This window comes from Macrobrachium rosenbergii, chromosome 25, assembly GCF_040412425.1.
Source record: "Macrobrachium rosenbergii isolate ZJJX-2024 chromosome 25, ASM4041242v1, whole genome shotgun sequence".
Classification (NCBI taxonomy): Eukaryota; Metazoa; Arthropoda; class Malacostraca; order Decapoda; family Palaemonidae; genus Macrobrachium; species Macrobrachium rosenbergii.
The window spans coordinates 4,920,510-4,940,710 of record NC_089765.1 but is presented as its reverse complement, the minus strand read 5'-3'; the positions used below and the strand labels follow the sequence as shown (position 1 = coordinate 4,940,710).

The window sequence follows — 20,201 nt, the reverse complement described above, 5'->3', positions numbered from 1 at the left end:
TTCATGTGTTATTTCTCCTTTAAGTTAATCTTCAGTTTTAAAAGTATAGTATTGTGGTTTGAAGATGAGTTATGTCAGTTATGATTGTAAATGTTTTGGTTTACATTGTAACTCGGACTCCTCTCTTGAAAAGTGGTGGCTGCTTGCAGCGTTCAATTTGGTCAGAATAATACAGTAATGTGTTTCTGTTCTTTGCTCCTCTTTGAGTACTTTATATAATGGTTAAGTTCTTAGAGTTGTAATTGTTCGTAGGTTTCAAGTCATTTAGTGTTTTGGTTTTCGTGAAGTATTGCACTATAGGGGTCTGGAATATACTTCCCAATTTTTACCTTGCTCTAGCAAAATTTTCTTATTGTTTACAATTGTATTTCAGCTCATGTTTATTAAATCTTCAAAACTGAGAAAGCTAGTAAAGAATATGATTTATAGCAGTTGAAAAGTTTAGTGCGCTAGATCAGATATATATACTTGATTTGTTTATAGCAAACATATTGGCTATGTTTTACACCTTAATCCAAAATGCTGAAGTGGCTCTTTCACAAATCTTGTCAGTTCAGAACTGCTCTTTTCAGCTGTTTCCTCATGTTGGAATTTGTGATAATGAGGCAGTAGACAGGGAACCAAATGAAGTCCGTAAAAGTGACCAAGTCTTGAAATTTGTCACCTTTTGATAGGAGAAGACCAAGTTGGTCATACATTTTAAGGAAATGGCTAGAGAGAGGCTGTGTCCCCTCCTAGTCAGTATTAGCCCTTGGCCTGCAACTTACAATAACTAAATGTTGAAGTTACACAAAATCGGCTGAGGATTGGACATACCTGCTTCATTTATAAGTAAATATGGTAATATTTTCACAAAATTTTCTATGTTCATTGCTGTTGTGGTGCTGAAAGGCCTCCCCAGTCCCAGCACCAACCCATATGGCCCAAATTCCTTTTCATTCACTTGAGAATTTTGCATGAGCAAAATTTTCATGCAACATGTTTAACATGAAAATCAGGGAGCAATCAACATTTGCAGTTTTGCATGTTAAGCAGAGTAGGGCAATGTTTTCTATGTATATTGGGATACGTTACTCTGGAGATAGGTTTCATTTGTCCTGATGGAAAGAATGCAATCATAACTTTGACTGGAAATTTCTTTTCTTTTTTGTGTGCTTGTTTACCCTTGTAGACAATTTCTAGGGTTTTGTTTTAACCTGCATTGTTAGTATTGAAGGCAAACCAATATTATCTAGTTCTCCTCATTCGGCTGTAGTCTTCAAATGCGATTTTTACTCGGGTATAGTTTCCCAAATTACTTGTTTCATGATTGTATGGCTTTAGATAAATCGAAGCTTGCCAATAGCTGCAAAAAACCCTGGGTAATGTTTTGTTTTGTTTTGTGTGTTGGCTGATTGTAGAAGCATGATGCTGGAAATCTTTCATTACTTTTTGATTTTGATGAGAAGCACCCTTTGGTGAGTGCGGAGCTCATCAGGTGACCAAAAGCAAGGTCACTCACCCTTCAGCTTCCTTGATCCCATATGGTTTTGGGCTCCTTTTGAGTGGTGACCTTATCAGGTGCTTTTTCCATCTTCCTGTGGAGGTCAGAAAAGCCAGAGTTGGATTCTCTCATGCTGAGAGTGGGGACTTTTGCTTCTGTGGAGAGGTCCTACCTCACTTTTGTGACATGTTGGCTCTTCTGTTCTCATTAATCAAGAATGTTTCCTCTGCAGCTGCTCCATTCACAATGGAAAAGGTTTGGGAACAAAAGGAGGAAGGCTGAAGAGAGCTTACCATTGTTGTCAGGAGAAAATACTCCCTTTTATAGCCAAACCTGTTAGCATTGTCTCCTAGAAAGCAACAGTGGGATCATGTACTCCACTCCAGTGGAAGGAACTCACGAATGAACAGAGACGACAGTGTCCCCCCAAACACAAGCTGCACTGTGTTCCTTAACACACGAGCTTCTGGCAAAACTCGAGTAACATCTCTTAAAGTTTCAGACAAATATTTTTATCACAAGTAAGTAAATGCAGTGTATGATGTGTTGAAAGCCTCTCATACTCTAATTACATAATGACCCATTAAAGCAAGATGGTCTGGAACATATCTGTGAATGCATTAAGCAAATGACCATCCAAATTTAGACTGAAAAAGCTGTTGTTAAGAAAGGAATTAAAGGTAGTGAAAGGAATAACGTAACCACAAATGAAACCTCATTTGAATGTGAAAATGAATTGAGTAAATGTATGAAATAGAGTTGCATTAGATATATATCTATGACCATCCAGATACTGAGGAACTTTGATTAGGATTTATAAAAAATATGTTTTCCTTGAAGATGAAGAACTTTTATGATAATACAGAGATGATAAATAAATGCCAAGGAAAGAACTGAAGAAGAGGCTCTTCGGTAAATTGATTGATGTGCTGTCAAAAAGTATTCTATGGACTACCCTTTTGTCCACAGCTTCAACCCGTCATATCTTTTACTATACCTCCGTTCATATTCTCTTCCACTTTACTTTCCACCCTCTCCTAACAATATTGTTTCATAGTGCAACTGCAAGGTTTTTCCTCCCTTTCCACCTCTAAAACTTTTTTACTTGCAATTTCCCTTTCAGCGCTGAATGACTTCATGGGTCCCAGTGTTTTGGCCTTTGTCCTAAATCTTATATTCCTTTCCACTCCATTCCATTCCTAATTTGGGGAAGAAAAATAATGTAGTGGAATCTCACGCTGAATCATGGATGAAATGTTTTGGTAGCGGTTAACCTTGTCAATTTTTTTCTCAGTAAATTGTCACCAGGTTAGTCCCTCAGTCTCAAAACACTAAAGCTGTTACTGTTCGGCTCTGTCTTTCTGGACCGTGAGCATAGCAGCCAATGACCATACCACATTGAAAACCACTTCTTGTCTGATCAGCCAAGTTTAGCAACAATTAAGTCTGGTCAATACTTGGATAGGTGACCTGGGAACTTCAGATGCTGTTGGCGTCTAGGAGACATCTTTTGGATCCATGATTCAAGTCTTGGGCTTGTGACTTCCTGTCGTTATGCGTGATTCACCGGGAGATCAACAGGGTATAAGCAATCAGTTTCTAAGGACCCTAAAGGTACCAAGTACCCGAAAGCCTTTTGCGTTACCACTTACGAACTTCACCTCAAAATTAGGTGCCGACAACTTATTAGTTCTGGCTTGTCCAAAAAGTTGGTGTCCAAGAGCTCCATTTCTTTGACTTTATGTAATGATCAAATGGATGTACTCCACAGCTGACGTGGTGGACAACAATACATTCCATGCGAGATTTCACAAGGTCAAGAAGAACCTGTCGGACAGGTACTAAGGATGGGAATGCCATCACAACAGACCACATTCTCCTTTTTGCCCTCATGACGTTGCCCATAACTCCTCTGACTTTTTTTTTTTTTTTTTCTTGGTTTCTGTGGTGGCTGCTCAACATTCATGAAGCTCACCCAGCCCTTGAGGACAGGTGGCATCTTGCCTAAGGTGTATGGCTGCAAAAGAGGGTGTGTGTGTGTGTGTGGGACTGGCCTCTTACCATCTCTTTTATACCCTTCTAAGGGATGATTAGCAAGCTGTCCTGCTGGATGGTTGTGCATGCAAGTGTTCTAGATGATTACGTATCCTGTCCATAATCTAGCTCTTTTTGGATTATTAGATGTAACTACTACCCTATCTCTAGCGAGGGGAGAGAGGGACTGACAATGAACAGTCCCGCTGGTTATCTTCAGGTTTATTGTCCCCGACAATGTGGGTTCATCCAAGCCTATCATCGAATCAATGATGTTACATTCCATTTATTCGAAAGGCCCAGAAGTTTGGCAGTTGAACATCACACATGTTCAACAGATCAGAGGCTTGGGTCTCCTTCCTTTGCTCTTACAGGACCAGGAAAGAGCCTCCAGGTGAGGCAAACTACCAGTCAGTTCAGAGATTTGCTCAGAATCCTCCCACCAAGAAGTAAGTCTTCCCTGTGTAAAGACCGAAGGTTAATATACATGTAGGAACAAACGACAAATTTTTAAGTAATTTGTATTTTTTCCTAACATGCAAACCTGAGGTCTTTACATAAATGGCCCACCTCTAGCCACCCCTCATTCTGCTTCCTAGGCCAAAAGGTAAAGTGAATACGTATCCAACTTGTTTTTAGTTAAAAGGCTGGCACCAGCTTGTGCTGAAAGTAAATCCCCTATGTAAAAACCTCAGGTTTGTATGTTAGGAAAAATACAAATTACTAAAAAATTTGTCATATTCATGCTGTACATTGTGAAATACTGATAGAAGGAAAACAGTTTAAAATTCTCTGTAGATGTTGCTGGCATCTACTGATGTAGTGAATCTGGCCTGGAGATTGGAGAATGCCAGAGTTGTGGTGGTTGCCACTATGTCTTTGGTGGCTTTAAAGGGAACATCAGGGTAGTGGCGGTTGCCAGGGTATCTGCGACTTTGAAAGTGTCACTTTGGGCAGCAGAGGGCATTGTAAAAAAAAAAAGTATATCTTAGTTTTACCAGACCACTGAGCTGATTAACAGCTCTCCTAGTGCTAATGAAGGATTAGACTTATTTTACGTGGCTAAGAACCAATTGGTTACTTAGCAACGGACCTACAGCTTATTGGGGAATCCGAACCACATTTTAGCGAGTGGAATGAATTTCTATCACCAGAAATAAATTCCTCTAACTCTTCATCAGCGACGTTTGGAATTGAACTCGGGCCCATCGAGCGACAGTCGGAAGCTCAACCGAGTCGGCCAACAAAGGGCTTTAGAGGGCATTGTAGATTGGGGCCATGGTTTGTGCTATGTTTGGTAAGAATAAGTGGTAGCAGTTTACCATTCCCATGAAATACTCTAGGCTTTTATTGGCAGTTGAATTTGGGTATTTCCTGACAGCTGATACTTTGGAGTGCAGGGCCAGACAGGATTGCCAAGACTTGATGGCTGAAGAATTCAACTGAGGCAACCTCAGTGACCAATCTGTTAGGGTGGACCACTAAGCCATTATCCCGAAGTAAATACAGGATAGCTCTGATGTGTTTTTGGTGGTCGTCATGATTCTATGAGAAGATGAGGAAGTCATTGACATAGATGCAGAAGGGGAGGTCGCGGAGAATGTTATCCATCAGCCTATGGAATATAGCCCCTGAGATCTGGAGGCAGAATGTTGATTAGTAGTTAAGTATATCTTAGTTTAACCAGACCACTGAGCTGATTAACAGCTCTCCTAGGGCTTTTTATGGTGAACCATAACTTTGATGTACCCCTCATTAGGTGAACTTGGAGAATATTCTAGCCCCATGGGGGTAGAGGTGGTGTCTGCCATGTTGGGGAGTAAGTTGTGGTTGGGGTTTGTTTGTAGGTTGAGTTGCCTGTAGTCTCTGTAGGGACACCAAGAACTTTCCATTTTCTTCACCATATGGAGTGGTGAGGCCTAAGTGCTGGAGACCTGGCAGAGCCCCATCAATTCCATTTCCTTGAAGTTCTTTGTGACAAACAGTTTTTCTGAGGGTAGGCAGCAGAATTTTGAATAGCCAGGGCCCGTTTTCATGATAGATGATGTATGCCGTGGTTTGCTGGTATCCTGGGGGTTTGCTTGAGTTTGGGTCGGGACATGTCAGAGACCTCCTGTAGGAGGAGATATAGGTCTGTGGGGCCTACAGTAGAGATGGACAGCTGCCTGGAGCTGTTGGTAATTGATGCTGTCTGGAAACGGGTCAAGTCCGGTAGGCAACATTGAGTGACATCCACCAGCAACCCAAAGGACCTGAGGAAATGAGCCAATAAGAAAGGTGTCTGGGTTGTTAATGATGAAGTCTTACTGGTATTTCTTCCCTGGCAGGTGAAGGGTGCTGGTTGGTGTATTTTGGTGTGGAGCCATAGGTGGCCACTTGGTCACTGTCTGGGAACCTCTGGCAGTCTTAAAGGTGGCTGTGTCTACCAGGAACTTTCTGCAGGATGCACAATTGGTGGAATTTGGGGCATGCACTGTTATTTCTTTGGGTAGCCACCCTGCAGTTTTTATCCAGTTGTATCTGGGGCTCAACTCTTGGCCGCTTTCTTAAATCTTTGGTGGTATATATACATGACGTGGCTGGGGCACCCTTATTTTCATGGCATATACGGGAACTTCTGCGCATACTGCCCTGCGTCTTGTTGTCTAAGTCTTGCTCCTGGAGGCAGACAGAGGTTGATTCATGCGTGTTTGCTGTGGAAATCCTGTGATCTTTGCCTTACATGATCATTTTTATAGTGGTAAACATGGCCATACTGAGTCTGTTAGTGTCAGGGGTTGTTTGTGAGAACCATGTTAGGTCTGCTGTGCTACTGGGGATGATCTTAAGCTCTTAGGAGAGAGCTGAGTCTATAGGTGGGTTTTTGTATTGCTGGACATGGTCCTACTGTGTCCATTAAGTGATGGGGTTGATATGAAGTCTGCAGGATCTACCAAGGATGTCCTTAAGCTCTCGAGGGAAAGCAAGCCAGAGCTTTTAGTGCTGTATTTAGTCTGTTAGTAGCCTTTTGTATCTGTCATGGCTGTAGTGAGTCTGTGAATCACCAGGGCTGTCTAGCAACTTAGTGAAGGAGAACCTTGTGCTCTTTCTAGAGTGCAGCCAGAACTTGAGGACCATAATTAATCCATTAGTGGCCATTGTTGGTAGGTCATGATTGTTTTTAGTCCTTTAGTCACCAGGGCGTTAATGCAAGAATCATATGCTAGTATGCCTGGTTGCACTAAGAGGTCACCAGTGCAAGGAAAGACATACACAGGAGTCTGGAAACACCAGGCTCCATTTCCAGGTTCTGACTCGTTTTCCCGTTACCTGCAAGCAAAAATGTTGTTGCAGGAAGTCGACCGGGCATGTGGATGGGAACCTGGTGACAGGTAAAGGACTAACTAATAAGCATGTGACTTCGAGGTTGTTCGATGATTGGTTGCTGAATCTAGCAGCTAAACCTGGGTTCAGCAATGAAGCTTGAAGCTTGACAACATAAGCACATCAGGTGCTTTCAATTGAAAATTTTATTCCCTTGAAAGAGACTACGGGGGTATTTACTCAAATGATGACGTAGGAAGTACAGCTTAATTATGCTAAAAAACGCACACACACACACAGACACAACATGCACGTTACTTTAGCTTAAGTGCATAAAATGGGAAAATAACAGGCAGAAGCTCAGTACCACTTCACGCATCAGGACAATTATGTCAAACTACTGTCAATATAGGGCCATTCAGAAATTACACAACGCCTTAGGGGGGAGGGGGTAATGGTAAATTATAAGGGTGACTGTGGGGGGGAGAGTGGTGCCATAAATTACATAACATACTCAGATTTTTTCCCTTTGCTTCTTCTGAAAAGATGTAAATGTGGAAGGACAAAAGAGAGATAGTAAAGAATCTGCTATTGACTTGTATTATATTTAAGTAAATATTAAGAATATGGTATTTAATTTTTTTGCAAATTACATGTTTAAAAAATATCACAAACTCAACCCTTGTTGGTACTTCGGTTACATGACAGAATAATATTACAAACTCGTCCCTTTTCTGAGCTCCGACATTCTCTATATGACTTAGAAAAATATCACAAATTAAATTAATCCTCTTCTAAACATGGCATAAGAGAACATTTTCATTGGAAATTTATCTGTGATTCTTTAACATCATAACAAAAGTATTAAGAAAACCCAAAGATGTTAATTCCCAGGTATTAGGCTAGACTTTAATATATTATTGCATTAAAAAAGGGGGGAAAATACTAATTCGGTGGGGCGGGGAAGCTAGCTGATGTTACATAATTTTCTAGGGGTGTCTGGACATGTGTTATGAGGCGTGACAAGGTAGGGGGGCGTGAAAGTTTACCAAAAAAAAAGGGTTACGTGATTTTTGAACGCCCCTATGCCAATGTACGCAAGTGAGATTTTTAGGCTCGGTACAGCAAAACTCAGCTTCTGTTAGGTCAGTAAGGGAGGCAATTGGATTTATAATATGAAATTGCAAGTCATGTGCCTTATTCTTTGTAATAGATCTCACAACTATGGTCTGAGGAACCGTTGGCTTGAACAGCTAGAATTGAATCCCACATGATGGACCCACTGTGTTTTCTGAATGCACGGAGCAAGAAGGGTAAGGAATTGTGGAGCTGTCACTGACACTGGCTTATTCTTTTTGATAACCATTCAGTACTTGCTTGTGCTCGAGATATTTCCATTTCTTTATCAGTCAGCTTATGGTGACTGAGTAGCAGGGAAATTAGGAAGCTGATAAAATGAATAAGGTTGATGTTAAGCTTTTCTTTCTTTCTTTGCTCTGTCAAGCGTTGCCTTGAGTAGCGCTATTTGGTAACGCGCTGTGTCGACCCCCTTGCTAAAGATAAGGGATAAGACTGATGCAATGGTTAAGAAAGTTTTTCTACGGGGAGACGAAATTTGGAGAATATGAGAGGCCCACTTCAGAGTAAAACAAGACAGAAGTTGTGAAGATGTTGTAGGTTATAAAAAAAAATCTTGACACAATCAAATCCTTAAAAAATAAGAAGGAAAGAAAGGGTTGAGTTGCTGATAAGAAGTTTGTACTAAGAACATTCCTTGTCCTTTGTTGCAATTTACTTACATATTGCCAGTGAAAAAGAGAATAACACCTCACGTTGATGAGAGAGAGAGAGAGAGAGAGAGAGAGAGAGGGGAGAGAGAGAGAGAGAGAGAGAGAGAGAGAGAGAGAGAGAGAGAGAGAGAGAGAGATAGGATGTAGGCAAAATAACGGTATAGGCCAATGATTAAATGAATGACAATATATCCATTCCAACTGAAAAAACTGTAGTAATCATAATTAAAAAAATATAATACTAAATTTTATAGAGAGGTCTAGCAATTCGAGTAGTGCCTTATCTCCAAGAAAAATTAAACTTAAAAAATTAAAAGAATTGACATTTTAATTTAAATTAAGATTCAAAATTAAAATAAAGATTAAACATTGGCTAGAGGAAGGATGAGTTGCAATTTCATATAACGAAAGAGATGGAAGTGAGTGGACAGAAGTAAGTTGACGTTGTATAGGAGGCTCTTAAGATTTTTAACACAGGCGGGAACGTGAACTTAAATAACCAAGGGTAAGACCTCGCCAGCACAAGGAACTGCAAGACCAGTGTTGTGGATATATAGGAAAGCAATAGCAACTCCAAGAAAAATCAAAGAGAAGCTTACATGTCAGGAATATTCAAATAATATAATTTTGATTGTTCACAATGAATCGCTAGGGAAACGTGTAGTTATGTCACACAAACTGGAAGAGGGGGTGATAATTCGTAGAGTAGTTTTTAGGAGGCACGATTATGCCCATTTTCATCATGCTTTGGATGCTGAAGTATTTATTCCATTTTTCCGGTAACATAAAAGGTAAGTTTAGGTTATTTCCCCTCATAAGGCAGAGTGAAATGGAAATGTTTAGTGAGGTGTATTTTGGAATCTCATTTATGGAGTACCTCAGTAAGAGGGTGGGAAGACAACAAATACCACTATCGGGAAACAAGGTAGTGGGATACAGAACAGCTATGTAGAATCTAATTAACATTATCAAACGCAGAGAACAGTACTAAAACTCAGAATAAGAATTTTTCATTGGCATAATGTTACAAGACACAAGTCTAGCTGTTTTCAGATTTTCCTTACAGGTATTCGAGGCTAGAGCTGAGATTGGCAGGAAAATAGGGGGTAACAGTTTTCATGGAAATTTGAAGAAGGTAAATATCATTATGCTGAAAAAATTTTCAAATTTGGTAAGCGGACTAACCTGTTAATTTTACGAATTGGTTGTCATTCGTGCACTTATATTTCAATTACCCCAGTCTCATAAAAGGAACCGAGGAGTACATCGTCCTCTTATGACATGACATTAAACAAAGCGTAGTGGGTGAAGCCATGCATGCATCTCGGAAAGGGAACGTCTATCAATACAACAGCCAGGTTAATATAGCTCTGTCTTCACCAATAACCTAGCAGTTCTTGATAATGTTACACTTGCTTTAATAAGTTTTCTTCGAACAAATATTATGTGACTGTGGACTGCGGGTACCAATTCTGTCTTAATAATGTATGATCGTTGATCGTGTGTTACGTAACAAAAATAGATTTTCAGGAAGTAAGTGTACGATAACAGCAAAGAGTTTGGGAGCAGCCTCAACAATACTTGTCAATGGACTTTTGATCACAAAGTTTAAGCACATAATTCGATTTTATAAAAGGAGATTTTTAAAAATCAAGTTTAAACAAACACACTTACAACATTTTTTCATCAAGGAGTAAGTTTTGTCAAGAAATTTGTGATGTGGTAAATCACGAAAATGGCAACATGCTTGTTGCCGGCGGATGGAAGGAAGATACTTGGTTAAATGCTTAAAGCTCTTGAGTATGGTTATTGGTCAAGTTAATTTGTCATAACTTGCCGTCTATGAAAATATTCAGAAGGCGAAATTTCTAGCAGGACTGAGGAAAGTAATCATATGTAGCTCGTTTATAACAGGTCTATTTTGCGGACACGTTCAAATTTCCCGCTGCGAAATAAAATTTATTTTACGTCTATCTTCGTGGAACAGAATAAATGCTGCATTTGTGGCCATAAATTTCTTATGAGGTTCTTTACTTGTGCGTAAACAGCAGTTCATACTTTTAACATCCCAAAACATCGTTAAAGCTTCTTTTGAGAGTATTGTAGTAATATAACCAGTTTGTCATTTGTCTGTTTTAATCGAGCGGGCTCAAGGGGACGCCATTTGCATCGTTCAACATGGATTTTGGTTTAAGCGAAGAGTAAGCCCAGACCTTCTACTTTGTTTGTATTCTTAGTTCGAAATGTCATTGCATATGTTCAGGTCTGTCACCTGGGACATTTCCCAGGCGTCGAGTGACACGACTCACTCAAATTTCCCCTGTGGAGGTTTGAGCAGAAATGCCCGAGATTTGGGTGGGTTAGGGGGGGACGGGAAGGGACAGTGGTACATAGCATGTATGTTTGCCGAACCATTCCATGTCGTTAATGCTGTGGCGTGATTCCGGGTCTCCCGGTTGAGCATTTCGTGAAGGAGGCTCCAGTTTTGTCGTTCGGCAGGAGCTCGTTCCATTTCGAGTCGGGGGAACGAGAGGCTGTCCTGGTCGGGCGAACAACGACGGTCGCCATGAATTGTCGATCTGTAGCCTGTGGCGTCGATTCCTCTGGTCTACGCTTTTAAATATACCTAAACGCTTAAAAGATATAACGTACCGGTAGCATGCAGTGGTCGGTCACGTTTCCTAGCCCTTAGTCTAAGCTTCGAGACTCTGTGTCTTGCGTAGGACGTCGGCATGGGGTAGCCGAGTGGGCCTATTCCCTCGAGGCTCCTAATGGTAGAGGAGGCTTTTCCTAATGGTATTTATACCCTCGTTGGGCAGCAGCAGCAGCAGCAGCGATCGCAGTAACAAAATGGGTTTATTAGTCATTTGTGGGGCGGGTAGGCGGCAGTTAGAAATAGGGTAGGTCTAATTTCGGGAGTTTTGACCAGCCTTCTTTCACCCTAAGCTAGGACTGTTGTATAGTTTGTCTGCGTCATTTCAGCATTCTGGGCCAATGGCTTTGGCACGGGGTTAGCTTTATGTATATAATATATATATATGTATAATTTATATATATATATATACATTTTATATATAATTTGTATATATATACATATATAATATATATATATAAAGATGGCCATCAAATTTATCATTTATTAATGTATTTTTTTGCTAAATAGTAAATGGTATATATAATGCAGTATAGGTGAGATAATCTGTAAAATGTGCTGAGGTAATGAGAAATTTATCATCATTGTTTTACTTTTATTTGGGGGGGGGAGGTTGCGGCTTGCTCCATAGAGGGGAGATCATGCCACCGTTGCACTTCATTTGGTGCACTGTAGGCATTACTTGAGATTGTTTGCAGTGTCCCTTTGGCCCTTCACTGGAGCCCCTTTCATTCATTTTACTGTACCTCCGTTCACATTCTCTTCCATCTTCCTTTCCACCACCTTCTCCAAACAGTTGTTTCATATTGCAATTGGAGGTTTTCCTCCCTCTACACCTTTCAAACCTTCTTACTGTCAGTTTCCCTTACAGTGCTGAATGCCCTCGTAGGTCCCAGCACTTGGCCCTTAACCATCTTTAGCGATTCACCAAGTTCAATAAATGCAATAAACTCTTATACTCCAAAATAATAAAACTGTAAATGAAATTAGACATACATTACATGAAATGAAAATGCAAAAGATATCTGTTACTCTGTGTTGATACCATCTCACATAGGATTAAAGGCAATGAAAAAAGTTGACACCTATGCAAAAAGAGGCTAGAACATTCCCAATATCAGCAGAATTATTACCATTAGAAGATTTATAGATACAGTAAAAAGGGTGATTAAGAAAGAAATGGCAAAATAACTGGAGGGAAAGCAGTCTTAACAATAAATTAGAGAAATAAAAGAAACTGTAGGTGGGCCATCATCCTATCGGAATTGCCGTGAGGTTTTCAGTAATGTTGATTACATCGCTAAGAATTGGTCACACTAAACTGACACATGGTTACCTGATGAGTAACCCCCATGCCCCTATACCTGTAAAAGTAAATATGTAATGTACAAATAACAGTAAAGCATATTTTAAAGGTATGTCCAAAATATAGAATTTATTTAGAAGATATTCCTTTAAAGATATACTGTCAGAAAATGACAAATGTTCACTTTTTAATACTTTAAAATTCCTTAAATTTAATCGTTTATATGGTAAAATATAAGATTCATAGAATAATCTATAATATATTCCTAATTAAGTTAATTAGTTCTTAGATTAACATATGTCGCTAGTTTTAATTAAATTCTTAGAGAGTTTAAATAGCTTGTCTAATCCTTCGGGCCAGCCCTAGGAGAGTTAATATCAACTCAGTGGTCTGGATAAACTAATGTTTAAAAAAAAAAAAAAAAAAAAAAAGACTTGGCCCTTGGACTAAATTCTGTATTCCAGAACATAGTGGAAGTTCTGCAGTTCCCCTGTTTAGTATCAACCCCACAGTGACGAAAATAAAGCAGCAAGAGACGATAAATTTCACATTGTCTGTGTACAGTACTGTAATTTCTCAATCTCATTTGTACTGCATAATATGTACCCTTTTCTATATTCATTGAAAAAAATACAGCCATCTCCTTTACATTTACATATGTATGTATGTATATAGTATATATACATACAGTTTTTAGACATATTTATTTAATTTATATGTACATATATTTATTTAATTTATATGTAAATAAGTTTTTGAATAATTTAGGGGAAACTTAATTTGGAACAGTTATAGACTAACGGACATGTGTGCTTTGGTGAAGGAAATGCAACAAAAATCACTATTATTGCTGTGTATTTGTTGTGCTAATTCAGAATCAGAAGTGCAGCAAAAAGCACTCATTTTAGCTGAATGCTGAGGCTAGCTTTGTCACCAAGTGGTGATACACACTTTATGCAACACCCATATCTGAATAAGCATTAAGAATGAAGTTCAAAAATTTATGATGATTTATGGTCTGTTTCTTCTCAGAATGACACTTGTTCTGTTGATGTACAAAGAACACGCACTGACCCATTTCACTGTGCCACAGTAACTTACTCTGGACTGTTTGAACATGTGCTTTGGCTTTGGCTTCCATCTCGGTCAAAAAATAATCCGCAAAGATAGATTTCAATAGCGATACATCCTAACCTAACTCTCTCTTACTTTAAGTTAGGGCACCGTGCCCTAAACCTCTCATATGCAATAGTGAAATTACTATCCTCTTGAGTATTCTGATGCTACAGCCCAACCTCTTGATTCTGGTGCCCCATGGTCTGCCAGCTCCCATGATTTGGGAATTTTTTTTTCTAATGAGCTGCTATTAGTTCTAGAGCAGCTGAGGGTGGTGCCACGTTTCAGTTTTTGGATTTTTTTTTTAATTTCAGAACTGACATTTGCTTAGTAAATACACAAGCACAGTTTATTTCCAACAAAAGCATTCTGAATCTAAAAAATATAAAGCATACAGAAAGATGCTCATTTATCATCCAATCTTGTGCATCATGCAATCATTAAAATTTCTTCAAAAAACATGATTTTATCATTTACATCGTGTTTAGTGCGAGATGTGTTTTCAGTAGATTACACTAGGTTAGGATTTCTATGCCTGTCTCAGTTTCAGTAGTTACCAATGGTAATGTATATTTGTATCTGAGTTAGCTTTCAAGTAATAAATAGGCCTAAAAACAAAAGTTCATCAAGTCAAATGTGAATCTTCATATATTAAATCAGGCTTACAACCTTGTGACTTGTCTAAGAATTCATTACTGACATAGACATTTGAATTGAGAAACAGCTGTTTGCCAATGCCAGTAACCTTAATGGACACACATGTAATAAGGGTTGTTACAGTTGTCAACTTGTTAAAAGTTTGCTAATTTTCGATGGTGACTTTAAAATAAAACTTTATTCATCCTTCATGCAGTGGAGAATAAAGTGTTATGAAAGTATGCCTCTAAATTTACGGTTGGAAGAGGCTAAAGTAACATCCAATGCTGGCAAAATCACACCTTTACTTCATGTAATTTACTGCATTTCGAAATAAAGTAAGTTGCAGTTTTAAACCCAGCTTTGATCATTTACAGAAAAAAAAAATCTCAGAAATCTGTTTTATGTACCAACTAATGGCTGTGGTGATGTCTGCAAAATGCAGTCAGCTGATTATTTGAAGAATGTAAAAATTAACAGAATGTAAATGGTGCCTGATTACAATGTTCATAAATTATAATACAATGACAGTATGACATAATGCATTAAATATATTTGCCTATGCAGTAATACCTCGATCTTACATGCTTCAATTTGTGTGAATTCACATGCACACGAACTTTTCATTGGAACCTAACTAATTGGCATATGCGAATTTTTCACAGACACGTGACATTTGCAAGATCCTCGAGAAACCCTGCAGTAGTGTTTATTTAATTTTGTATGTAATTTATAAGTTTCCATGCTTTTATGTGTAAAATTGGTATGAAAAATTTGTATTTTTATTTTTGTACATAAATATTGGGTAGATCTAAGTAATAGATACACAGCGGGTATTTGGCGAGAAACGGCAGTTGCTTATAGTATTTTGGTTGCTTATTTACAATTTAACGTTATTATTGGGGGTCGAATGTAATTAACCTGTAATTAACCCCTGAAGTCCACCCAACAAGGAGTTTCCATACGCGATCTTCACAAGACAGAGCACGGGTACGTCTGTTTGGAACGGTTCATATCCCGTCTGGCAAGTGCAATAACTTGTTAGCGTAGGGGTAACCCCCCCCCCAGGCTAGTACCAAACACAGCGAAGGGACATTCCATTTGGCTGACAACAAACAAATGCACCACCAGTATCAGAAGCCTTAAAAGTATAGAAAAAACCAGTTTCCAAGGTAAAAACAGGTGTGGAGCTCTAATACTTAAAAATACCAAGTACTGTATGATATTAAAATCACAAAACAGCTGTTGATGTAAACATGTCTCGCTCTCTCTTTGGTACTCTACTTTGGTATTTGCTAAAGCTTCGCAGCAAGGATGGGTGTAACCTAACTGTCAACTATCTTGAAATATTTACCGCAAAGGATAGAAAATGTTGCCCACTAGATGATCAAATATATATGTACCGCTACGAAGGATATTGAAAACTCTCTCTCTCTCTCTCTCTCTCTCTCTCTCTCTCTCTCTCTCTCTCTCTCTCTCTCTCTCTCTCTCTCTACGAAGATATTGAAAACTCTCTCTCTCTCTCTCTCTCTCTCTCTCTCTCTAATGCCAAGTAGAAGCAACCCAAGGCCATTGAAAGCCTGCTCTCTCTCTCTCTCTCTCTCTCTCTCATGCCAAGTAGAAGCAACTCAAGGCCATTGAAAGCCTGCTTCTCTCAAACCCAGGGAATCTTCCCAATCCTCTTGAGGCACAGCTAGAAAGGGAAGAAAGGGTGGAAAGATAGTGGGTCACTAAAGGTGACAATTTCCTCCTCTGTTGTCACAGTGGGGGAGTGGGGCAATGTCAGTGTGTGGAGCCCTGTGTATTGTCATTTCCATTTCCCTGGGATGGATACAGGGTTCTGTTCAAGTACTGTCTTCCTCCCCCATTTCCAGCCATACCCCTCTGGATTTGCCAAAGTCTTTGAACCTGTCAGCGGAGGTGGAGGCAAAGAAGGAGAGAGGCGCCATAGAAATTATGAGCCCAGTCTCTAGGGTTTTAGTCCATTATTAACGAGTTTGCCTCCAGACTTGTTTCTAGATGAAAAGAGCGAATTCAGTACTGGAGTACATTGGAGATGGCAACTTAATGCTTTTGATAGACCTAAAGGATGCTTGCATTTGAATACACACCCATCAGTACTCTTAAAAGTTCTCTTCTTCTGCAGAGGGATCTTATACCAATTTGAAGGTTTTTGCTTTGGACTGGCAAAGACCGGTTTTTTTGTATATACCCACTTGAAGGGTATATGCTTGCTGCATTACCTAGATGACTGGTTAGTCCTGTTGTCTTTCGAGGTGTGCTTGCAGTAGAACTGAGTTTGCCGTGCTTTTATACTCGAGCAGCAGACTTAACGTAGCTTTGCATGTTCATAGACTCAGTAGCGGTGAGAGTTTGCCACTCAGACTCTTGAGTGATTAAGTTCCATACCGATTTTACACTTAAAAGCATGAAAACTTATCAGATACTTCAAAAATTAAACAAACACTTTCTGCAGGGCTATCATATCTTTGAAAAGTGCAGTAACTTTGCGTAATGTGGGTATCACATTTTGTAAAAGTACACAAACTGTATGCGGAGCTGTAATTACGTGTAATACAGATTGCACCAGCACTTTTCTCCGAAGTTAACAAAGTAATTTTCACAGAACACAGCTCTTGGTTATGTCTCTGATATATTCTAGTATGTTAACGAATTCATTTTATCAAACCAGCGCAACTGAACAACCTCATCTCGAGGTCGTGTGAGGTCCTAGTGACAAAGACTTTGCAAATGGGCATAATACAGTAACTGTACAGTACTGCCTTTGTATCATATTTATGTACAAAAATTAAATAATACAAATTTTTCATACTGATTTTACACTTAAAATCATGAAAACTTATAAATGTACTTCAAAAATTAAACACTTTCTGCAGGGGTATCATGTTTGAAAAGTGTAGTAACTTTGCAAATGGTTATCACATATTGTAAAAGTATGCTAACTGTACGTACGGTAATTACTTTTGTATCATATTTATGCATGTACAAAAAGTTAATACATTTTTCATACAGATTTTATACATAAAAGAATGAAAACTTATAAAATATTTCAAAAATTAAACATATATAAACACTTTTGCCAGGTTTCTCGAGGATTTCACAAATGTCGCATGTCTGTGAAAAAATTGCGTATGCCACTTAGTTAGATTCCAACAAAAGTTCATGTGTCTGTGAATTCTTGCTACTCGAAGCTTGTAAGATCGAGGTATTGCTGTATATGAAAATAAGATGTGTTAATGCTAAACTAAAATTTACATAACAGCTTCTCTATTATATTCTTCTTAGTTGAAGATATACCCCAGGAACAATGTTCCAGTGGAGTCATAAGAAGTTCACTTGATACCATTGTACTTATTCACTAAGTTACAAAACTGGTATTGCTCTTTGAAAGAAGTCTTGTACTGAAATCCTAGTGACCCATTCTCAAATCTGACTTCCACAAGTGTTTCCAAGTATGGCAAAGCACCAGTTACTGTACCCTCTTGTGACCTTGTTGTTTTATGAGTATTGATTGCTGGAATGTTGAAGAAACGTTCCTTGTTACTGATACCAAGAACCTTTAGTCACTTGGCAGAGGTTCGAACTGCATCTTTCAGGTCTTCTAAATCCTATGTCTCCTTTTTGCCTCAAGGTCCGTTCAGATGGCCATGAATACCATCAGCTACCATGAAGGTATGGCCTGCAGTCAGGTATATACTTAAAACTGATGTTATTGACTTGGTTTTCAGAGTAGATCAGAATTACCATGATGTTATAGAGACAAATATATGTTCTGAGCAGCACAATTATCTGCCCAGAAAAGAAGGTCAGTGCATCATCTTTCCCTCTTAATAAGGGATAAAAATGAATTAGCTATACAGGCAGTCCCCGGTTTACGAAGGGGGTTCCATTTTTAGCCAGATAAAGAAACAAAAAATGGCTGAAAATCATAAGAAAACCTTACTTTAATGCTGTGCATTGAAAATGATGTAAACTGCATTTTTATCGAGTTTTTCATAAAAAACTCCAAATTATGATTATTCTGCTGTTTTGGAGCCATATTTCTTCCGGCCGGATTGTCTGACGTCATAACTCCGAACATGCGCGCCAGAAACCGAAATAATTTCTGATGAATATATTTGAAAAGCGTTGTAACCCTCGAACGCCGTTTTCGGACCATCGTAAACCGGGGACTGCCTGTATATTCCTTATTTCTGCCCTCAGGGTTTGTCCTCTTACCCGGACTTACCGTAGAAATGTTTCCTTCCTTCAGTTCTTTTTCCTTCATACTGGCAAATGCTTCATTGAAGACAATCAGTAAAGGTGTGAAGATGCAGCTTGTCAGTTCCCCGATGATTTGCAGCAACAGGACTTATCAGCACATTGACAGCATAAACACAGCTTTGTAGAGTTCCATGCTTTTGAATGATCTTTATATGTTTGGCAGGCTTCTAGCACTATTGCAGTATGATTTTATCATTTTGCAGTGGACAAACTTCATGTAATTTCATCCTGGAGCTTTTTGTAGACAGCACATGTATCACAAATGTCACCCTTAGGCTCATCAAACCCAGTATTTTCTTCATATTTGTTTCGTAAAGTGGTTACAGATGAGATATATCTTCTGTTTGGAGCATGTTCCCACCTATAGTGAGATACTTGTGGGTTATGCTTCCTTATAAGTTTTGCAAAATAGGGTAATCTTTCTTATTTGTGGGAATATGCTGGTCCTGTTTATGAGGCTGTGCTGTCATCCCATCTGTAGACTAGATATTTTCAGCAGTTCAACAATGTCTTGGTAACTGCTTTTTCCAAGACTTTGCACATAGAATGTCTGACAAACCTGTATTTCTATCCCAGAGTTAAGGGTGGAGTATATGAGGGAGGAAGATTCTGTCTTTGCTGATGGTGATGGCCATTATCTCTGGACAGGTCTTTTTTGAATGCCAGAAAAGTGTGTAATGTTGCATGTTCCAAAATACTACATGGATTTTGCTTCTCGCCTCTTCTCTGTAAACTGTGTTCTACATATTTTCCAGCAGGTGTCAGCACAGGATAAAAGAAGTGGATGTTTCTTTCTGAGAGTGTTGTCTGCAGAAGTTGTGTAGGTCGTATACTGGGGTTTCTATCCTTAGCAGAAGTTGCTGGCTTACAATAGAAATGTTTGTGAGTTCTTACTTCAGTCACATAATCATAAAGGTTTTTGTTAATTAAATCAGCTGATTCTGCCATGCTTTGGATTAGATCAACGTCTTGAGGTGTTGATACCACCCCTTCATTCTCAGGACAGCTGCTGCTGATCCTCTCATCATCAAGAGGGGCCATAATACCTCTTCAGGGGAAGTAAATTTATTGATGCTAAAGACAAATGGGAAAAATTAATAATCAGATATATATTTCTTGCCTTTCTCTTAATTGCTTGAAAGCTTTCTGTGTCCTAGAAAACATAATCCTTCATACTACTTGACCGAGCTCCCTTGTTGTTCTGGGCAAGAGTAGAGCACGTCCTGTTCTGGAGATGCTCAAAGTTTTACTAAAACCAAAATATTCTAAACAGTTAACATTGTGGAGGATGACAAGATTCAACCTGCTGAATCAAAGCACAATGTATCTAGTTTATGAAAGAAACATTTAACTCCCTTATGCACTTACCACAGTTCTAATCAGCAGGGAGTTGATGCTTTCTGACACGTAAACTCACTTGAAGTGCGTTTTGCCTTCCAGTAGTAGAGAAAAACTGTTGAATTGATGTAAATTGCCTCTTGAGAACTCAGTATAATGAAAGGGTAGGCGTAACCCACCATAGTGGCTACATTTATCTCTTTCTAGTGATTCTGTAGATACCAAATTTGCGAAAATCGTATTTTTTTAGACCAAATT

At 38.9% G+C, this 20,201-nt stretch overlaps 1 pseudogene; it reads left to right on the top strand.

Moving 5' to 3' along the window:
* Nucleotides 1-10,656: 10,656 nt before the first annotated feature.
* The window catches only part of LOC136852287 (uncharacterized), a 61,420-nt pseudogene continuing 51,875 nt past the window's right edge, over nucleotides 10,657-20,201 (top strand).